Source organism: Bombina bombina, chromosome 6 (assembly GCF_027579735.1).
Source record: "Bombina bombina isolate aBomBom1 chromosome 6, aBomBom1.pri, whole genome shotgun sequence".
In the NCBI taxonomy this organism is placed as follows: domain Eukaryota; kingdom Metazoa; phylum Chordata; class Amphibia; order Anura; family Bombinatoridae; genus Bombina; species Bombina bombina.
The window spans coordinates 106,522,071-106,543,347 of NC_069504.1; the positions used below are offsets into that span (position 1 = coordinate 106,522,071).

Genomic DNA, 21,277 nt, shown 5'->3' on the forward strand with positions numbered 1-21,277 from the left:
TAGAACGTGTGATTTGCATCATGGATGTGCAGCCGACCAATCTGCAGCAACTGTGTGATGCTATATTATAAATACTGACCAAAATGTCTGAGGAATGTTTCCAACATCTTGTTAATTCTATGCCACAAAGAATTAAGGCAGTTCTGAAGGCAAAAGGGGGTCCAACCCGGTACTAGCAAGGTGTCCGGTGAGTGTATATATATATATATATATATATATATACACATAGATATATATATATATATATATATATATACATATATACTGTATATAATTATTTATAGGCATTGATATATACAAATATATATATAGGCATACATATATAGGAATATCTATTTAGAACATATTATTCCCCTATGAGAAGAACATTTGAATGTGAAATATTTACAGTAAATACACATTATAGCAATTTATTAAATATGAATATTGAATAAATATGATTTTAAATGTTTACAGCTTCTTGACTGTAAAGGGCTCCAATGCACTTAATATATATTTTTATATGTATTTATGTGTTTATATGTCTATAAATAAATATATACACACATAAATACATAAATAAATATATATATATATATATATATATACACACACACACATAGGGTTTGGAGGGATGCGGGAGGGCAGCCCATCGCTGGAGGGGGCGGGACGGGGGACAGGACCTATAGGTCAGTTAGGGGGAAGGAGGGGAAGGAGGGAGAGGGGAATCCTCTCTGTTAGGAAAGGGATCTGGGAGAGGGGAATCCTCTGTGTTAGGAAAGTGATCTTGGAGCGGGAGGGGGTAGGGTAATGGGGGGGGGGGCAGCTACACTACAGACAAAATGGGATTTAAAAATAAGAATAAAAAATAAAACCAAAAACTGCAGCAAACTGAGTACTGGCAGAGAGCTCCTAGGTAGAGGAGGGAGGGTTAGAGAGCTGTTTGGGGGATCAGGGAGGTGGGGGGGTAAGGAGGGATCCTACAGTGCATATAAAGAGAGAGCTGTTTGAGAGGGATCAGGTAGGGATCAGGGGGTGGGATGTGTCAGATGGGAGGGTAATCTATACAATAAAGCTAAAATTAAACTCTACAAGCTACATAATTAATCCCTTCACTGCTGGGCATAATACAAGTGTGGTGCGCAGCTGCATTTAGCTGCCTTCTAATTACCAAAAAGCAATGCCAAAGCCATATATGTCTGCTATTTCTGTACAAAGGGGATCCCAGAGAAGCATTTACAACCATATGTGCCATAATTGCACAAGCTGTTTGTAAATAATTTCAGTAAGAAACCTAAAGTTTGTGAAAAAGTTAACTTTTTTTTTTATTTGATCGCATTTGGCGGTGAAATGGTGGCATGAAATATACCAAAATTGGCCTAGATCAATACTTTGGGTTGTCTTCTAAAAAATTATTACGTTTGAAGGGTTATTCAGGGATTCTTGACAGATATCAGTGTTACAATATAACTCGCTAATTTTGGAAAAAAATGGTTTGGAAATGCCAAAGTGCTAGTTGTACTTATTGCCCTATAACCTGCAAAAAAAGCAAAGCACATGTAAACATTGGATATTTCTAAACTCAAGACAAAATTTAGAAACTATTTAGCATAGGTGTTTTTTGGTGGTTGTAGATGTGTAAGAGATTTTGGGGGTCAAAGTTAGAAAAAGTGTGTTTTTTCCCATTTTTTCATCATATTTTATAATTTTTTTATAGTAAATTATAAGTTATGATGAAATAATGGTATCTTTAGAAAGTCCATTTAACGGTGAGAAAAACGGTATATAATATGTGTGGGTACAGTAAATGAGTAAGAGAAAAATTACAGCTAAACACAAACACCACAGAAATATAAAAACAGCCCTGGGTCCTTAACAGTAAGAAAATTAAAAAATGGTCTGGTCCCTAAGGGGTTAAATACAGTTACCTAGGGTGAGTAAAGAAAAAAAAACACACTAGCAAACGTAATTATGACTTTTTGCACTGAACACAATTTTAGCCCAATATTAATGTTTTTTGTTTTTTTACAAATACATTTAATAAGTCAGCCTTCAAAAACCTTCCCTTTTAGTCTCATCTTTACTAGTCTAATGTTAAAGGCTTAGAACAATAAAACATTAAAGGGACAGTTTTCTCCAAACAATTTCTCCCCTTTAATTTGTTCCAAATGATCTATATTACATGCTGGAGTGTATTGAATTGTTTACAAGTAGTCCAATTACCCTTATTTCGGCATTTGAAATAGCTGTTTTAGCCTGTGGTATCCCCACCTATACTTACAGTTTTTGGACTTAAGTTCAGGTTATTGGTCAGTAGAAGAAATTACACTCCTGGTGGGGGGGTCAGAGGCGTACCTAGAAACCACAGGGCCCAGGTGCAAGAATCTAAGAAGCCCCCCCCCCCCCCCAAAAAAAAGGTGAATTTGATACATATATATATATATATATATATATATATATATATATATATATATATATTATTATATTTTTTTTACATTTAACACAGAAAAAAAAAAGTAAAACAGATTACATGTCTGCAAATGGAGGTACCCTTTGCTGACAGTCTGTAAGGTGGTCTGACCCCCTATTACTGTATATAGTGACACTGTTTAACCCACCAGTACTGTATATTGCGAGTTAGTGACACAGTCTGTAATCTGTCGGTGAGATGGCTGGCCTGAAGCTACCCTCCCCAGCACTTTATAAATTGACCACATTAGTCTGTGACATGGTCCAGCAGCCCCCCCCCGTACTGTATATAGTGGTACTGTATAGTGACACTGTTTACCCCCCTGCCCCTCCCCATGTTGTAGTAACAAGGACTGTAATTTGTTGGTTCCACAAACATACAAACACACACACATACATACATACATGCATAAATACACACACAATCACATACATACATACACACACACACACACACACATACATGCATAAATACACACACAGTCACATAAACACACACACACATACATGCATAAATACACACACATTCACATACACACACACACACACACACACACATACATGCATAAATACACACACAGTCACATACACACACACACACACACACACACATACATGCATAAATACACACACAGTCACATACACACACACATACAAACACGAATGGGTGAAACACTATCCTCTGTAGTCAGAGACACTAGTGAAGCATAACATCACACTCACATGATATCAGTGCAGGCAGTGGCAGGTCAACGTTTTTTTGGGGGGTTTTTAAGCTGGGCCCCCACCCTCGGGGGCCCAGACGCAGTTGCGACCTCTGCACCCCTGTAGTTCCGTCCCTGGGGGGGTAGAAGATATAACTAATAAAATGATAATTTTCCATTGTTCTCTCTCAGTATTGGGGTTTGGTTTACACACAGACACAAGATAAGGAAGCAAGTGTGTATACACAAAGTGAGAACATAATGATCTCATTTTACCTGCCAGCTCAACCCATTTCAATAGGCTGTGATTTTAAAGCACAAAACCAGAAATTTCATATCCACAAATAAACCTGAAAATGCAATTTCTCATATAGTCTATACTCTGTAGCTGATATAACAAGTCATTGGAAATAGATTCAGGGAAAAACAATTTTACTGTATTCTGTCCCTTGAAATATGTTGTTTCTTCAGCTGACCCTGTAACAAGACTATGTACAAGTGGATCTTTCAAACATTTTAAATAAGATATTAAGAGGGGGGAAAACAGAAAAACATTTTTAGCCATTTTTAAGCTATGCAAGATAAAAAGTAAAGGGATGCAAGGAAATGTTGATGATAGCCATAAGGACATTAGAAGGAGTATTGTTAAAAGGCTTAATTGTACTAAAGAGATTTCTTTTGGTGCTTCTGTGATAAGACACAGCATAGCAGAATGCTTTTACATGGGATGAAGCCATAAATAGAAGCAGAAGGGATGGAACCGTGCTGGGGCAGGAGAGGTAATCCTGTGCACAAAAGAATTATTTATACTTCACTCGCTACACTGACATCTGTATAGCATTATCTTACTACTATTGTCTTTGTATAAGCTCACCATCCTATTGTCTATATGTTGAGGTATTATAAGCACAACAGTTATGTATTCGATTTGTCCGTACAGCCATTCTTTAGGTTTTTGTCATAACTTCGGTCTTTCAACACAGTAGATTTGCATAATCAACAAATGCAAGATAACAAGACAATGCAATAGCACTTAGTCTGAACTTCAAATGAGTAGTAGAATTTTTTTCTGACAATTTTAAAAGCTATGTCTTTTTCCACTCCCCCTGTACCATGTGACAGCCATCTGCCAATCAGAAATGCATACACGTACCATGTGACAGCCATCATCCATTCACAAATGCATACACACTTATTCTTGCACTTGCTCAGTAGGAGCTGGTGACTCAAAAAGTTTAAATATAAAAAGCACATTTAGTTAATGGAAATAAATTGTAAAGTTGTTTAAACTGGCATGCTCTATCTGAATAATGAAAGTTTAATTTTGATTGAGTGTCCCTTTAAAGGGACATAAATCCTAAAAAATGTATTTCATGATTCAGATAGAACATGCAATTATAAACAACTTCCCAATATACTTCTGTTATCAAATTGGCTTCATTTTTTTGTTATCCTTTGTTGAAAACCAGGAAGTTAAGATCAAGAATGTACACGTGTCTGCAGCACTATATGGCAGCAATTTTGCAACAATGTTATACATTAGCAAGAACACTAGATGACAGCAATATTTCTTATCATGTGCACGCTACCTATCTAGATATCTATTCAACAAAGGATAACACAAAGCAAATTTAATATTAGAAGAAAATTTTAGCTTTTTTAAAATTGTATCCTCTATCTGAATCATGAAAGAAAATATTTGGGTTTCATGTCCCTTTAAATCTTAACCTCACTTTGGTGCCCCTTGTTTCTAAAGACCGCTGCTCCATAACTTGTCCGCCTGCACTGCGGCCGCGGACAGAAATCAACCCAATCGAATATGATTGGGTTGATTAACACCCCCTGCTAGCGGCCGATTGGCTGTGAATCTGCAGGGGGCGGCATTTCACCGAACTGCTGGTGCAATGATAAATGCTGACAGCGTATGTTGTCGGTATTTATCGATGTGTGCGGCGGATATGATACTCTATTTCGTATCATGTCTGCTCGCACATTGATAAATATGCCCCTTTGGCTCTTAGCCTATCAGAGTCAAGAAACATCCTCGATTTTGGATAAACTCGAATAAACCTTCTGTGTGATTCCTCAAGTCTTTTGTTAAACTATAGAAACCTAGTGACATATTTAAATGTGCAAAACTGTCCTGAAAAAAATATGTTTCAACTGTGAGTTAAAATATAATGTGAGTGTATATTTAACTTGTAGCCAAGAATGAAAAATGTGAATTAAATCTTTAGCAATATTTAAAAGCATCCATGTGTTTTCTATTTGGCAGCTCACAGATTTAAAATGACAAATTGTTAATATAGAAAATAATACAACTTACTCGCTCATTCAAATAAGAGAATCAGCTGAAGTAAACAGCTCTGGAAATATCCAATAAGCAAAATCTAGATATTAAACATTCATGAGGTGCTCACAAATATTCTGAATTAATCAGCTACTGCACATTTATTGTTTAATATTTAATGGAACTGCTTCTACAATCCTCTACACAAATTCTACATTATTAGGTCCTTCTGCAAATGAATCACACACCACTCTAAATTATACAAAAACAATAGACTCTCAGGTGCTGAATTGGTGTAAGGCTAATATGTATTAGTGCAGAACGCTTGTAGCTTAATTATTTTTATTGCAATTAAAATGGGAAAAAAAGAAGGAATTCTGAGAACATCTGGCCGAGTGTCATTTATGTAATAGATTAGTAATGCAGACAAGCCTCTGTAGTCTTATGCTAGTGATGGTGTATAGTGAAATTTCTATGTTGTAACATCTCTGTGGGAATCAAACATATATCCTGTAATAAACCAAAATTACACTGATATAATCCCTTAAATATTGTGTCAGACACTGCTATTTTTTTTTTTACTTGATGACAGTTTCAGCATTGGAGATTCACAAGTAGCCCTAAAGCTGGGTATGAGAAGCCATAGTAAAATGGCTTGTGCACTGCACATTAGTATGGCAGGTGCCTCTGTTCGCCTTTGTTATGGTAAATTACTGATGGTACCACTTTTAAGTAACTGCAGCTGTCTTCTGTACAAAAGGCGTCACATTATCTGCTCTGCAAAAGCGCTGAAACCACCTGAGGTGACTGATTCCAAGTTTTGTTTCTTCAATAGGTAATCTTTAATGAAACTGAAATCTGACAATGAGCAAGTCTCAAGCATTATGATAGCAGCATCACTTAGCACACAAAGGGAGTGATTTTCTGTGTCTTGTCGAGCACCAGGTATTTTTAGGCAGAAGTAACTGTATGCTGTGTGTGTCCAGAGCAAAGATGGAGATCTGCTTTATGTGTGTAACGGAAAAAAATCTCAGTTATTATTAGGATAATCTTCTTTCTGTTAACAATGGTGGGGAAATAGTCTCTGCCTATCTTTTTCAATAATGTATCTTTCATTTTACACATCTCTTTTTTTAGATTCTGTTCCGTCACTTTTACCTTTTCTTAATTTCCCCAATTTCTCTATTAAATAAATATACAGTATATATTATTCTCTTCCATTTCTTCCCCCTTTTCTTAATTCTCCAATGTCCCTATTAACCATTTTTACTCAATGGGTGGTTCTAGACTTCACAAACTAGAAAAGGACGGTTGCCACAGAGATACATATAAATTCTGGGTGGCTTTTACTCCTAGGGACACAGAAAACAAAAATCAACATCTGCTAATTGCTTATTTTTTATTTAATTTCCCCATTTGCCTCACTGGGTAAATATGTATCTTAAACCACCTTTTGAGGGTACGACAATAATTTAGGAAGGTAAATAAATTAAAAATGCACCATCGTGACCAGGATAGCTGTGGTGAGATAATAATATCCCCTACTGTTTGTTTCTAAACCAAAAACACCCAAAAATAAAAAACAAAAATTTCTTTACAATAAACATACTTGGAAAAAATGTGTAATGAACAATTTTACAATATAATGCATATAAATCATACGTCACACACACATATACTGCATACCCATAATGCCCCAGCTGAAATGTATGACTATTTACAAGGTGTGCTATCCTTTTGTTAGTGAGAAGGTTAATGTCACATGTAAATTGTTATTATCCGTTCACACTGTACAATAGTTTTGATGTTAACACGTGTATTGCAAGGGGAATACATGCTGGATGGCCATTGTATAAGTGATTTGCAATAACTTGTAATTTCCCAATTTGAATCACGGTTTACTTTCAGCTCTGGAAAGTTGAGCTAGAGCGATGCCAATGCTCGAGCAAAAAATAATTACTTTAACTTGTAATGCAAGCGCATAAAATGGTTGTGATACTCTTGTGGTAGCAGTTTCACACAAAAACAATTTACGCTAGAAATCTAATACCAAATACTGCTCTATCTTAAGCTGCGTCAGGTGTGAACTGAAATTACAAATCCCCTTTACTCCATGGGGTCAATTTATTAAAGTCCGTATTCAGCATTGCACAAGCAGTTTTAGTGAACTGCTTGTTCAATACCGCCCCCTGCAGATTTGCAGCCAATCAGCCTCTAGGGGTGTCAATCAGCCCGATTGTATAGGATCGGGGGGATTGCTGTATGCTCCTGGCGTATGAGTTAAGGAGCAGCGGTCTATAGACCGCTGCTTCTTAATCCCGGTTTCCAGTAAGCCTCAAGGTGAATTGGCCCAATTCGGCCAATAATAAATTGACCCCCATAACTCAACCCCATTTTTCTTTTGAATCAAAGTAACAGCAAGTTGCAAGTCTAGTAAGGCCATTATCTAAAATCCCCCACACATTATTACATTTAATAAGCAGTGATAGCTGCTTTGGAGCCCCAGAGTTTTTCTAGGCTCGTCTGAAATGATAGTTAAGTAGCAGCGTTGTTAAACGGACAAAAGTTACCAATTTTCATATAACTGCATGTAATCGAAACTACTATAAAGAAGAATACGTACACATACGGATCTAGAAATCCTGTATAAAACCTTTTTAAAAATTTCTTTAAAGCTCCCAGTTTAGCACTGTTGATGAGTTTAGGCTGGGACACCCAGTGAAAGGGACTGGGAAAACAGGAACACCAGACACTCCCCCCTCCCCTGCATGTGAAAAGACAGGTTATACAAACAGAAGCAATCTGAAGTCTGTATACATCAGTATACATCTAAAACTTTGGGGCTTGATTATGAGTCTGAAAATCAGCACAGTGTTATTAAAAAATAAGCAAAACTAAACATTTTTACAAAAACCCCCAGATGGGCTTTATAAATGCATCAGCTACAAAACATTTACGCAAAGAAACATCTAGTGTACAATCTCCCTTCTCAGACCGCTGCTGCTTAACCTGTTCACCACCTAAAAGGTGGCGGATTGAAATCATCCCACTCTGATTGGGATGATTGACAGCCCCTGCTAGTGGCCGATTGTGCTATGTTAAATGCGGAAAGCGTTTGTTGTCCACTTGCAGCGAGGTCAGCTGTCGGCTATCTATATAGCACCCTGACCACTGCAAAACCTACATTGATAAACACTGCAATATATTTTACTAATTCATTATACTGAACTATTGAGACAACAGTGTTCACAGCAAATGTTGCGAGCCAGGTGGCATTATGAAGTAGCCGTGTAGGGGCAGTAAAATACCTTGCAATATTATAAAATGTTCTGTTTTTATAAATGTTACTTAAACTATCCAAAGCACAAATGAATTGCATTATTTAACATGAATAGATTTAATAATATTTGCAACAAACATTGAAAACAAATTAGTATTAGCTTAATGTTGGCTTAAAGGGTCATTGTAGTCAAAAACCTACGTGCACTAATCCGTTAGAGCAGTGGTTCTCAACCAAAGTGACCTCAAGGCCCGGTAAATTTTAGCTAGACATGTCCAGGACCCAGTAGCTTTTATCTCTCTCTTTATCTCTCTCTTTATCTCTTTCTCTCTTTATCTCTCTCTCTCTTTATCTCTCTCTTTCTCTTTATCTCTCTCTCTCTCTCTTTATTTCCCTCTCTCTCTTTATCTCCCTTTCTCTCTTTATCTCTCTCTCTTTATCTCTATCTCTCTCTCTTTATCTCTCTCTCTTTATCTCTCTCTCTCTTTCTCTCTCTCTCTCTCTCTCTCTCTCTCTCTCTCTATATATATATATATATATATATATATATATATATAGTGAGCAGCGGGGGCGAGCTGATCAGCCAGGCAAATAGGACCTGGGCCGAGGGACCAGCAAGTAGGGGGGCATCTCCACGGATCCTGGTGCATTCCTTAAGCTGGAGTTTTCAGTTGCCCTATCAGTAACTAAGGAAAAAAAGTGTGGGTTTAGTGGGGGCCCTGGCCAGGGGTCTGTCGCTGTGAGGGCCATGGAGTGTGGGGTCTGGCCCTGGAGGTTGGGTGCCCTTTCTCTGGACCTTAATGTTGGGGGTCCTGGCTCTGGAGGTTGAGTGGCCTGTTGGGGGCAGGGCAGGGAGGCTACCGTGTTCATTTGCATAAAATTTAATACATTTTGGTCAGTGTGAGACAGTGTTCCTGGGGCCTTGATTGGTATCAGTCTGCCCCTGATGTGCAGTGGGGTAAGAGTGTGCAGTGGGGGCATGACAGGTCGGGGCCCACCAGCAGGGCTATCACGGCCCGGTACTGGGCCACGGCCCGGCTGTTGAGAAACCAGGCGTTAGAGCATGTCATTTTAAGACTGCTGATTAACTTTCTGTTATTGCTCAATGGTTGGAAGGTTCTCACAAAGCATTAGTAGAAAGTACCATTAAGACAATTACAATTAGTAGGATATGCACAACTGATAAAGTTACATTAAATTGAAACAGCTTTTGCTTCATATTATTCAGGCAAAAATACTTACAATGCTCATCTTTGATATGGATGGCAGATTTTTTTGAGTAATTATTTTGGTTCTATAGTAATACAATGGAGGGGGGGGGGTGCAGAAACTGTATTTTTTGTCAAGAATATAACCGTATGTCCATTGGTGACTTCCAAAATTTTAGGAACAGATTCTGGGGGGAATCCAAAATTTTAGGAACAGACTCTGGGGGGAATCCAAAATTTAATCAACAGATTTTCAAACTCTCTATAATACAGAGTCTATACACTTTCTACATTTTTGGAGCAGGTTCTTAGGAAATGGTGAGAACAGGCTGAATTCCAACCACTGCATATGTCCCTGTTTGAAAGGTAAGAGATTACTTGCTTAAAATACCAACTATTTCTGCCCCTTGATAAATACTTAAAGGGAAATAATACTCATATGCTAAATCACTTGAAACTGATTGCAGTATAACTTGTAAAAAGCTGACAGGGAAAATATTAACCTGAGCATCTCCATGTAAAAAAGGAAGATATTTTACCTCACAATTTCCTCAGCTCAGCAGCGTAAGTTCTGTGTAAAAAAAATATACTTGAGCTGTTGCTCAGATGCAGGTAAAAAAAATTAAAAAAATGAAGAAATGAAACAGCAGCAATCGAGCATCAGCAATGCTGAGGTTATAACTATTTTACTGTGATTTTATGAGATTTCACTTAACTCTCATGAGATTTCATAGTAAACTTCCTTAAACTGAATAGGGAAATAACATGAGTGTGCACGAGGCTCAATTCCTTAGCTGTCCCGGGACAGACATACTGATTTGCTGCTTAGAAGTCCCTTACAATGGGATGTGGCTACTGAGGAATTTTTTAGGTAAAATATCTTACTTTTTTACATAGATATGTTCAGGTGATATTTTCTAGTCAGCTTTTTACAGCTATGCTGCATCACTTTCAAGTGTTTCAACATTTGGGTATCATGGCCCTTTAATACCCGCCAAGGAAGCTGTGCTACCCTCTCTACCAAAAATAAACCAACCCTTGCTTGAAACCTTTAATTTTAACAAAAATATTAATCACATGGCCCTCCAGATTGCATGTGATTGAAGAAAAATGGCAGATTATATAACTCCCTAGATTCTTTCCTAATAAAACTGATAATACATATTGAATTGTTAGTCTAATTATTATGGTCACCAAACTGAGTATATATTTTGTCCAACCAAGAATAATGTCTGCAGACCCCCATAATTGCTACTTGTCTAACAATGATACTGTCTATCACTGTATTCTTTGTTCACTACATAATAAATATTTAATAAATACTATTTCCCTTCTAGCTTCATCTAATTTATCACTAACACTGAACTGTTTTGATTTTTCCTTCATTGTGTATGAAAATTCATAAACAGTTGGTGTTCCCTGGCAGAATTTCTCAAGGGCTTCCACTACATCCGTTGCCACAAAATAGCCTTGATGTCCAAATCTCCTGCTGTCTTCCAGTAGAGAACTCCTTTCCCTGCCTCATCACTATAAACCATAAATGATTTCAAATGGTATTAATTCATTGAAATATTATGTTTACTTACTTGGTCCAAAAAAGCTATATGGATAGATACATGATAATAGAAGTAAATTGGAAAGTTGTTTAAAATCAATATGCTATGTCTGACTCATGAAAGTTTAAACACACAGGTTAAAGTCCCACTGAACAGCTGCAAGCATTTCAGTTTCCTGAAGCAAAACGCTGATGGTTAGGCAACCACATGGGGAAAAGCTGCAACAATCACCCAACATGTTCTGCTAGAAAGCTGCTGCAATGCTTATGGTTCCTTAGCGGACCTTTACCTGTGTATTTAAACTTCCATGATAAAGACAGAGCATAACAATTTTAAACAACTTTCCAATTTACTTCTATTATCCCATTTGGCTTCATTATCTTGTATCGGTTTGTTGAGGAAACAAAAGAAGCGAAAAAACAGCAGCACCTTGTAAATGCAAAAATTCTTCCTTTATTGGTTTAACATCATGGCAGACAAGAGATACAACGTTTCGGTCATACACTGACCTTAATCATGTTAAACATGATTAAGGTCAGTGTATGACCGAAACGTTGTATCTCTTGTCTGCCATGATGCTAAACCAATAAAGGAAGAATTTTTGCATTTACAAGGTGCTGCTGTTTTTCTGCTTCTTTGGATTCTACAAGGGACTAGTGCAGGGTCCCTACAGCGTGCACCCATTTGCCTGGGTACTAGTGCTGGGCCTTTTACACTATATACTATCGGTTGTTGAGGAAACAGCAGAACGCTACTGGAAGCTAGCCGAACCCATCTGGTGACCCAAAGACAAGAGGTATATATGAGCAGCCATCAATCAGCAGCTAGTTCCACCAATCAGCAGCTAGCTCCTATTAGTGCATTGCTGCTCTTGGGCCTACATAGGTATGCTTTTCAAAAAGGATACCAAGAGAACAATAGCAAATTTGATAACATAAGTTGTTAAAAAATGTCATGCTCTATCTGAATTATGAAAGTAAAATGTTGACTTTCATGTCCATTAAATTACCCACTTTTTGATTGATTAGTTTGCCATTTTGGTTCTAAATGTTGCATAATTCCATACATATCATGTCTAAGATAAGACAAAACACTTGATATAAAACAACACACTTGATGAAAAAATTTAAGCCAACATGTGGCATACAAGCATTTCCTTGACTCTAAGCCCAAATAATAATAAAATACACTTAAACACTATGCTTTCTCGGGTGTGGTGTGTGCTATTGGAGTAGATAAAATAGGCCACTATTCAATTTACTTTGCAAAATGAAAATACAACATACCTTGCTTGATTGTGGAAACATTCATTTTTATTTCAAGCTCTAATGAGATGAAAAAGACTAAACACCTGACCTCTCTTGATTATTGAAGCTAGTTACATCTACGCACATTGATAACATAGGTTAGATAAGTCTTGAAATTTGAATTCAGATCTGAGGAGATACCTCAAGCAATTCAATTAAAGGTGGATTGTAGGCCAATGAATACACAGTTTAATATTACATACCAATTCACATCCTGAATACCAAGATATATAATGCATTTCCTAACAACGCAGAATTAATAAACATTTTTTGATTCAGTAAAATAAAAAATTATACAGAACATAAAAAGAGTCTCAATCTCAGAAAGTGAGACATACAAATGGCGCTGCTGCATAAAAACAGCGACAGAACATTTTGTATAGAGTCTCCATTTGAACTGCTGTATCACAATAAGAGTGTACGTTTTTAACATTAGTTGCTCTGTGAGAGCAATTCAATTGTAGTGGCTCCTTCAAGATGTACAACATTTGCAACAACAGCACTCAAAGTAAACTTTTAAGGTGGCGGATTAGCACACGTATTATACAAGTTAAAAGTTAGCACAAGAGGTAAACCCGATGCGCATTAACTTCAGGGCTTTCGGATATTGCAAGCGTATTAACTTCACTGCCCATAGACTTCAATGGAGCACGCTGTTAATAAAAAAAAAAAAAAACTTAAATTTAACGCACTAACCAAGCACGCATTAGTCCAACTGCGCTAAAACCCTAACGGCTAGATTACGAGTCTTGCGTTATGAGTAAAAAAGCAGTGTTAAGCCTCATAACGCTGCTTTTTACTACCGCTGCTATTACGAGTCTTGCAGATTTAGGGGCTAGGCACACTTTTTTTGGCCTTACCGCAAATCAACTTACGCAAATTGCGTATAGTCCTTTTTTAATGGGACTTCCATAGCGCCGGTATTACGAGCTTGTCCTGGGAGGCTAAAAAGTGAGCGGTACAGCCTATCCCGTCAAGATTCGTACCGCATTTTAAAGTCAGTAGTTATGAGTTTTGCACTACAACTCTGTAGCATAAAACTCATAACCAAAGTGCTAAAAAGTAAACTAAGACCCATAAAACTACCTATTAACCCCTAAACCGAGGACCACCCGCATCGCAAACACTAAAATAAATTTATAACCCCTAATCTGCCGCTCCCGACATCGCTGGCTACTAGAATAAACATATTAACCCCTAAACCGCCACACTCCTGCATCGAAACACTAATTAAATATTATTAATCTGCCGGCCCTAACATCGCCGCCACCTACCTACATTTATTAACCCCTAATCTGCAATCCCCTAACATCGCCGCTACTATATTAAATTTATAACCCCTAAACCTAAGTCTAACCCTAACCCTAACACCCCTAACTTAAATATAATTAAAATAAATCTAAATAAAACCTACTATTAATAACTAAATAATTCCTATTTAAAACTAAATACTTACCTGTAAAATAAAGACCTAAGCTAGCTACTACAATATAACTGATAGTTACATTGTATCTAGCTTAGGTTTTATTTTTATTTTACAGGCAAGTTTGTATTTATTTTAACTAGGTACAATAGTTATTAAATAGTTATTAAAGGGACAGTAAACCTAAAAAATAATGTTATATAATTCTGCACATAATGCAGAATTATATAACATTATATTAGTGTTATCGTTATAAAACCTTATATTCCCTTTGATTTTTTAAAAATATGACAGTTTTTCAGACCCGCTCTTTGTGCTCTTCTGAGCGATCTGTTTTTATTACACAGCGCATCAGGCCAGCTGTATAGTCACAGCCCGGCCCGACCGCGCCATTATACACAGTGCAGCTCGCTCCTGCTCTGTCTGACAGCAGGGAGCAAGCTGCACTTAGTGTTATGGCGCGGTCAGGCCGGGCTGTGACTATACAGCTGGCCCGATGCGCTGTGTAATAAAAACAGATCCGCTCAGAAGAGCGCAAGAGCGGGTCTGAAAAACTGTCATATTTTAAAAAAATTCAAAGGGAATATAAGGTTTTATAACGATAACACTAATATAATGTTATATAATTCTGCACTATGTGCAGAATTATATAACATTATTTTTTAGGTTTACTGATACTTTAACTATTTACTAACTACCTAACTAAAATAAATACATATTGACCTGTAAAATAAAGCCTAATCTGAGTTACACTAACACTTAACCTTACGCTACAATTAAATAAATTACATAAATTAAATACAATTAACTAAATTCAATACAATTAGCTAAATTACAAAAAAAAACCCACTAAATTACAGAAAATAAAAAACAAATTACAAGATCTTAAACTAACTACATCTAATCTAATAGCCCTATCAAAATAAAAAAGCCCCCCAAAAATAAAAAAAACCCTAGCCTAAACTATACTGCCAATAGCCCTTAAAAGGGACTTTTGTGGGGCATTGCCCCAAAGAAATCAGCTCTTTTACCTTTTAAAAATAATACAAACATCCCCCCAACAGTAAAACCCACCACCCACACAACCAACCCCCCAAATAAAACTCTAACTAAAAAACCTAAGCTCCCCATTGCCCTGAAAAGGGCATTTGGATGGACATTGCCCTTAAAAGGGCATTTAGCTCTATTGCAGCCCAAACCCCTAATCTAAAAATAAAACCCACCCAAAACGTACATTTCTCAATATAAAATGCATTAACTGTAAAATACAAACAACAAAACTAGCAGTCAAATGGTAGTGCAGTCAATTTTTAAATTACAATAATTAGTTAAGGTGTTTTCAATTTTTATTGCGGCAGCAAGATAAAAAAATTGTGATTAATCACATCACGCAATTAATCTCACAGCCCTAACTGCAATGTTTAACAATGCAGGATTTATTTATTTTTGAATCGCACACTCTTGCAATATAAGGGACTCTCAAGACAAAAAAATTTTGATTAATCGCACCATAGAAATATCTATTTAGAAATATGAAGAACATTTTCTTCTAAGGGAAAAAAAATTGAATGTAAAATGTTTACCGTAAAAACACAGTAAAACATATTTTAAAAAAAATAAAATTGATTAAAACTGATGTTTCATGTTTAAATGTATTTGAGTGGAAAGGTCTCCATAGTGTTATTTTTATCAGAAAGTGTATATGAGTGTAATACTTTAGTTTAATGTAGTTTTGTTGTGCTTGGTAAAACTTTTTTTTAACCCTTTACGCAAGGTCTTCAGGCTTGCTAATCCGTTGTGCGTAAAAAATGTTTTATTTCCAGCTTGTATTTATGTAAGTAAATTACTGCTTACTTTAGCGCACCACTTGTAATCTAGCCCAATGTGTTTTAACCCATAAGCCATGCTTTAAAGCCACAATGCATACCGTTTCTATGCAGGACATGACAGCTGTATAATTAGTGGAATACCCATGTATCCACCAGTTACTGGCTGTCTCTAGCAAAAAAAAGGAAATTTATGCTTACCTGATAAATTGATTTCTTCTACGATACGGCAAGTCCACGGATTTCATCCTTACTTGTGGGATATTAACCTCCTGCTAACAGGAAGTGGCAAAGAGCACCACAGCAGAGCTGTATATATAGCTGCCTCCCTTCCCTCCACCCACCCCCAGTCATTCGACCGAAGGTTTAGGAAGAGAAAGGAAAAGCTAAAGGTGCAGAGGTGACTGAAGTTGTAGAAATAAAATATAATCTGTCTTAAAATGACAGGAGGGCCGTGGACTCATCGTATCGTAGAAGAAATCAATTTATCAGGTAAACATAAATTTCCTTTTCTTCTACAAGATACGACGAGTCCACGGATTTCATCCTTACTTGTGGGATACAATACCAAAGCTACAGGACACTGATGAAACGGGAGGGACAAGACAGAGACCTAAATGGAAGGCACCACTGCTTGAAGAACCTTTCTCCCAAAAACAGCCTCAGAAGAAGCAAAAGTATCAAATTTGGAAAATTTGGAAAAAGTATGAAGAGACGACCAAGTCGCAGCCTTACAAATCTGTTCAATAGAAGCATCGTTTTTAAAGGCCCATGTGGAAGCCAAAGCCCTAGTAGAATGAGCCGTAATTCTTTCAGGAGGCTGCTGTCCAGCAGTCTCATATGACAGGCGGATGATACTCCTCACCCAAAAAGAAAAAGAGGTAGCCGTAGCTTTCTGACCCCTATGCTTTCCAGAATAAGCAATGAATAATGAAGATGATTGACAGAAATCCTTGGTTGCCAGTAAGTAAAACTTCAAGGCACGGACCACGTCATAGGTTATGTAACAGACGCTCCTTCTTAGAAGAAGGATTAGGACACAAGGAAGGAACAATAATTTCCCTGTTAATATTCTTATTTGAAACAACCTTAGGAAGAAATCCAGGTTTGGTACGTAAAACCACCTTATCAGAATGAAATATAAGATAAGGCGAATCACATTGTAACGCTGAAAGCTCAGAAACTCTTCGAGCAGAAGAAATAGCAACCAAAAACAGAACTTTCCAAGATAACAACTTAATATCTATGGAATGCATGGGTTCTAAACGGAACCCCTTGAAAGAACTCGAAGAACTAAATTCAAACTCCAGGGAGGAGTAATTGGTCTAAATACAGGCTTAATTCTGGTTATGAGCCTGACAAAAAGACTGAACCATCGTGGCACATCTGCCAAATGTTTGTGAAGCAAAATTGACAAAGCAGAAATCTGTCCCTTTAAGGAACTTGCTGATAACCCTTTCTCCAATCCTTCTTGGAGAAAAGACAGAATCCTGGGAATCCTAACTTTACTCCATGAGTAAACCCTTGGATACACACCACTAAATGATATTTACGCCATATCTTATGATAGATCTTTCTAGTGACAGCTTACGAGCCTGTATCAAAGTATCGATAACCGAATCAGAGAATCCCCGCTTGGATAAAATCAAGCGTTCAATCTCCAAGCAGTCAGCTGCAGAGAAATTTAGATTTGGATGTTGGAAAGGTCCTTGAATGAGAAGGTCCTGTCTCAAAGGAAGTTTCCACGGTGGCAGAGAGGACATGTCCACTAGATCCGCATACCAAGTCCTGCGTGGCCACGCAGTCGCTATCAGGATTACTGAAGCTCTCTCTTGTTTGATCTGAGCAATCACGCGTTTAAGGAGAGGAAACGGTGGAAACACATAAGCTAGGCTGAATGACCAAGGCACTGCCAAGGCATCTATCAGTTCGGCCTGAGGATCCCTCGACCTGGATCCGTAACGTGGAAGCTTGGCATTCTGACGAGATGCCATCAGATCTAATTCCGGTCTGCCCCATTGGTGAATCAATGAGGCAAACACTTCCGGATGGAGTTCCCACTCCCCCGGATGAAAAGTCTGACAACTTAGAAAATCCGCTTCCCAGTTCTCTACTCCTAGGTTGTGGATTGTTGATAGATAGCTTTGTGCTGCTGTGTGCCAGTGCTTTGTATAAGCTGAAATGGATCAATAAAAGACAAGTTTGTTAAACTTTTTTCCTGATTTATTGTGCTGTGGAAATCGGTTTGTCTGCTGATAGATAGCAAGAGTGGGCCTCCGCCCATCGGATTATCTTTGATACTTCTATCATCGCTAAGGAACTCCTTGATCCCCCTGATGATTGATATACGCCACAGTCGTGATATTGTCCGACTGGAATCTGATGAATTTGGCCGAAGCCAACTGAGGCCACACCTGAAGCGCATTGAAAATTGCTCTCAGTTCCAGAATATTGATTGGAAGTAGAGACTCCACCTGAGTCCAATCACCCTGAGCCTTCAGGGAATTCCAGACTGCACCCCAGCCCAGAAGACTAGCGTCCGTTGTCACTATCACCCACGAGGTTCTGCGGAAACATGTCCCCTGGGACAGATGATCCGGCGACAACCACCAAAGAAGAGAGTCTCTGGTCTCCTGATCCAGATTTATCTGAGGAGATAAATTTGCATAGTCCCCATTCCACTGTCCGAGCATGCACAGCTGCAGTGGTCTGAGATGAAAGCGAGCAAACGGAATGATGTCCATTGCCGCTACCATTAATCCAATGACATCCATACACTGAGCCACTGATGACCGAGGAATGGACTGAAGTGCTCGGCAAGTATTTAGAATCTTTGATTTTCTGACCTCCATCAGAAATATTTTCATGTCTACCGACCCTTGTCCGTGGAATTAGTGAACTCTTTTTTATGTTTCACCTTCCAACCGTGAGTTCTCAGGAAAGACAACACTGTGTCCGTGTGAGATTTTGTCAGATGATAAGTTGACGCCTGAATCAGAATACCGTCAAGATAAGGCGCCACTGCAATGCCCCGCTGTCTGAGAACCGCTAGAAGAGACCCTAGAACCTTTGTGAAGATTCTGTATGCTGTGGCCAACCCGAAGGGAAGAGCCACAAACTGGTAATGTTTGTCCAGGAAGGCAAACCTTAGGAACTGATGATGATCCTTGTGAATAGGGATATGAAGGTATGCATCCTTCAAGTCCACGGTAGTCATATATTGACCCTCCTGGATCATTGGTAAGATTGTTCGTATAGTCTCCATCTTGAACGATGGGACTCTGAGAAACTTGTTTAGACACTTGAGATCTAAAATGGGTCTGAAAGTTCCCTCTTTTTTGGGAACCACGAAAAGATTTGAGTAAAACCCCTGTCCCTGTTCCAGTTTTTGAATGGGACAAATTACTCCCATGGTAGAGAGGTCTTCTACACAGCGTAAGAACGCCTCTCTTTTTGTCTGGTCTACAGACAATGGTGAAAGATGGAATCTCCCTCTTGGGAGAAAATCCTTGAATTCCAGTTGATACCCGTGGGTCACGATTTCCAATGCCCATGGGTCCTAAACATCTCTTGCCCATGCCTGGGCAAAGAAAGAAAGTCTGCCCCCTACCAGATCCGGTCCTGGATTGGGGGCCGTCCCTTCATGCTGTCTTTGTAGCAGCAGCGGGCTTTAACAAACTTGTCTTGGATTGTTTACCTTTATTCCAAGCCTGGTTGGGTCTCCAGACGGACTTGGATTGAGCAAAATTCCCTTCCTGCTTTGTGGAGGAAGAGGAAGCAGAGGGTATTCCTTTAAAATTTCGAAAGGAACGAAAATTATTTTGTTTACCCCTCATCTTAACAGACTTATCCTGAGGTAGGGCATGGCCCTTACCTCCAGTAATATCAGAAATAATTTCCTTCAGTTCAGGCCTGAAGAGGGTCTTACCCTTGAAAGGAATAGCTAAAAGCTTAGACTTTGATGACACATCAGCAGACCATGATTTGAGCCATAACGCTCTGCGCACTAAAATGGCAAATCCTGCATTTTGTGCCGCTAATTTAGCAATTTGAAAAGCAGCATCTGTAATAAAAGAATTAGCTAGCTTGAGAGCCTTAATTCTATCGAAAATGTCCTCTAATGGGGTCTCAACCTTCAGAGACTCTTCTAGAGCATAAAACCAAAAAGCTGCTGGAACAATGCAGGCTGTAGGTTGTAAAAGAAAACCCTCTAACTTCTTATCCATAGGGTCTTTAAAAGCACAACTGTCCTCAATAGGTATAGTTGTACGCTTAGCCAGGGTAGATATAGCTCCCTCCACCTTAGGGACCGACTGCCAAGAGTCCCGAATGGTGTCTGATATGGGAAACATTTTCTTAAAATTAGGAGGAGGAGAGAATGGTATACATGGTCTACAATTTCTGAAATTCTTTTAGGCACCGGAAAAACATTAGTGTAAGTAGGCACCTCTAGATATTTGTCCATCTTACACAACTTCTCTGGTGGTATCACAATAGGGTCACAATCATCCAGAGTCGCTAAAACCTCCCTAAGTAACACGGAGGTATTCAAGCTTAAATCTAAAGGACATGACGTCCGAATCTGTCTGAGGTAACATATTTCCTGATTCTGAAAGTTCTCTCTCAGACAGCAATTCCCTGACCCCCAACTCATCTATCGGAAATAGCCAATAAAGCATCAGAGGATTCAGTATTCACATTAATACCTGACCTACTGAGTTTACCCTGTAACACTGGTAATTTAGATAATACCTCTGTAAGGGTAGTTGACATAACTGCAGCCATCTCCTGCAGAGTAAAAGAATTAGACGCACTAGAGGTACTTGGCGTCGCTTGTGTGGGTGTTAAAGGTTGTGACACTTGGGGAGAATTGGATGGCATATCCTGATTCTCTTCAGACTGAGAATCATCCTTAGGCACACTTTCTTTACATAAAATATGCTTTTTACATTGTAAGGCCCTTTCAGTACATAAAGTAAGCGGGGGTTCCACAATGGCTTCTAAACACATAGAGCAATTAGTATCCTCAATGTTAGACATGTTGAACAGACTAGCAATAACCACAATAGTCATTAAACACTTTATTTATTGATTTCAACGATTTTTAAAAAAATGTAAGGCCCCTTTAAGAAATAAAAAAAGCGCACAATTTTTTCAAAACTGCTTTAAAACGTTAAATAACGCAATATGATTAAATACACATGTTCAATGTGGCCAAAAATTATTGCACCTTAA

At 38.2% G+C, this 21,277-nt stretch overlaps 1 protein-coding gene across 1 annotated transcript in view; it reads right to left on the reverse strand.

The window, feature by feature from the left end:
• Positions 1-21,277, reverse strand: part of RELN (reelin) — a 957,839-nt gene that overhangs the window by 862,855 nt on the left and 73,707 nt on the right.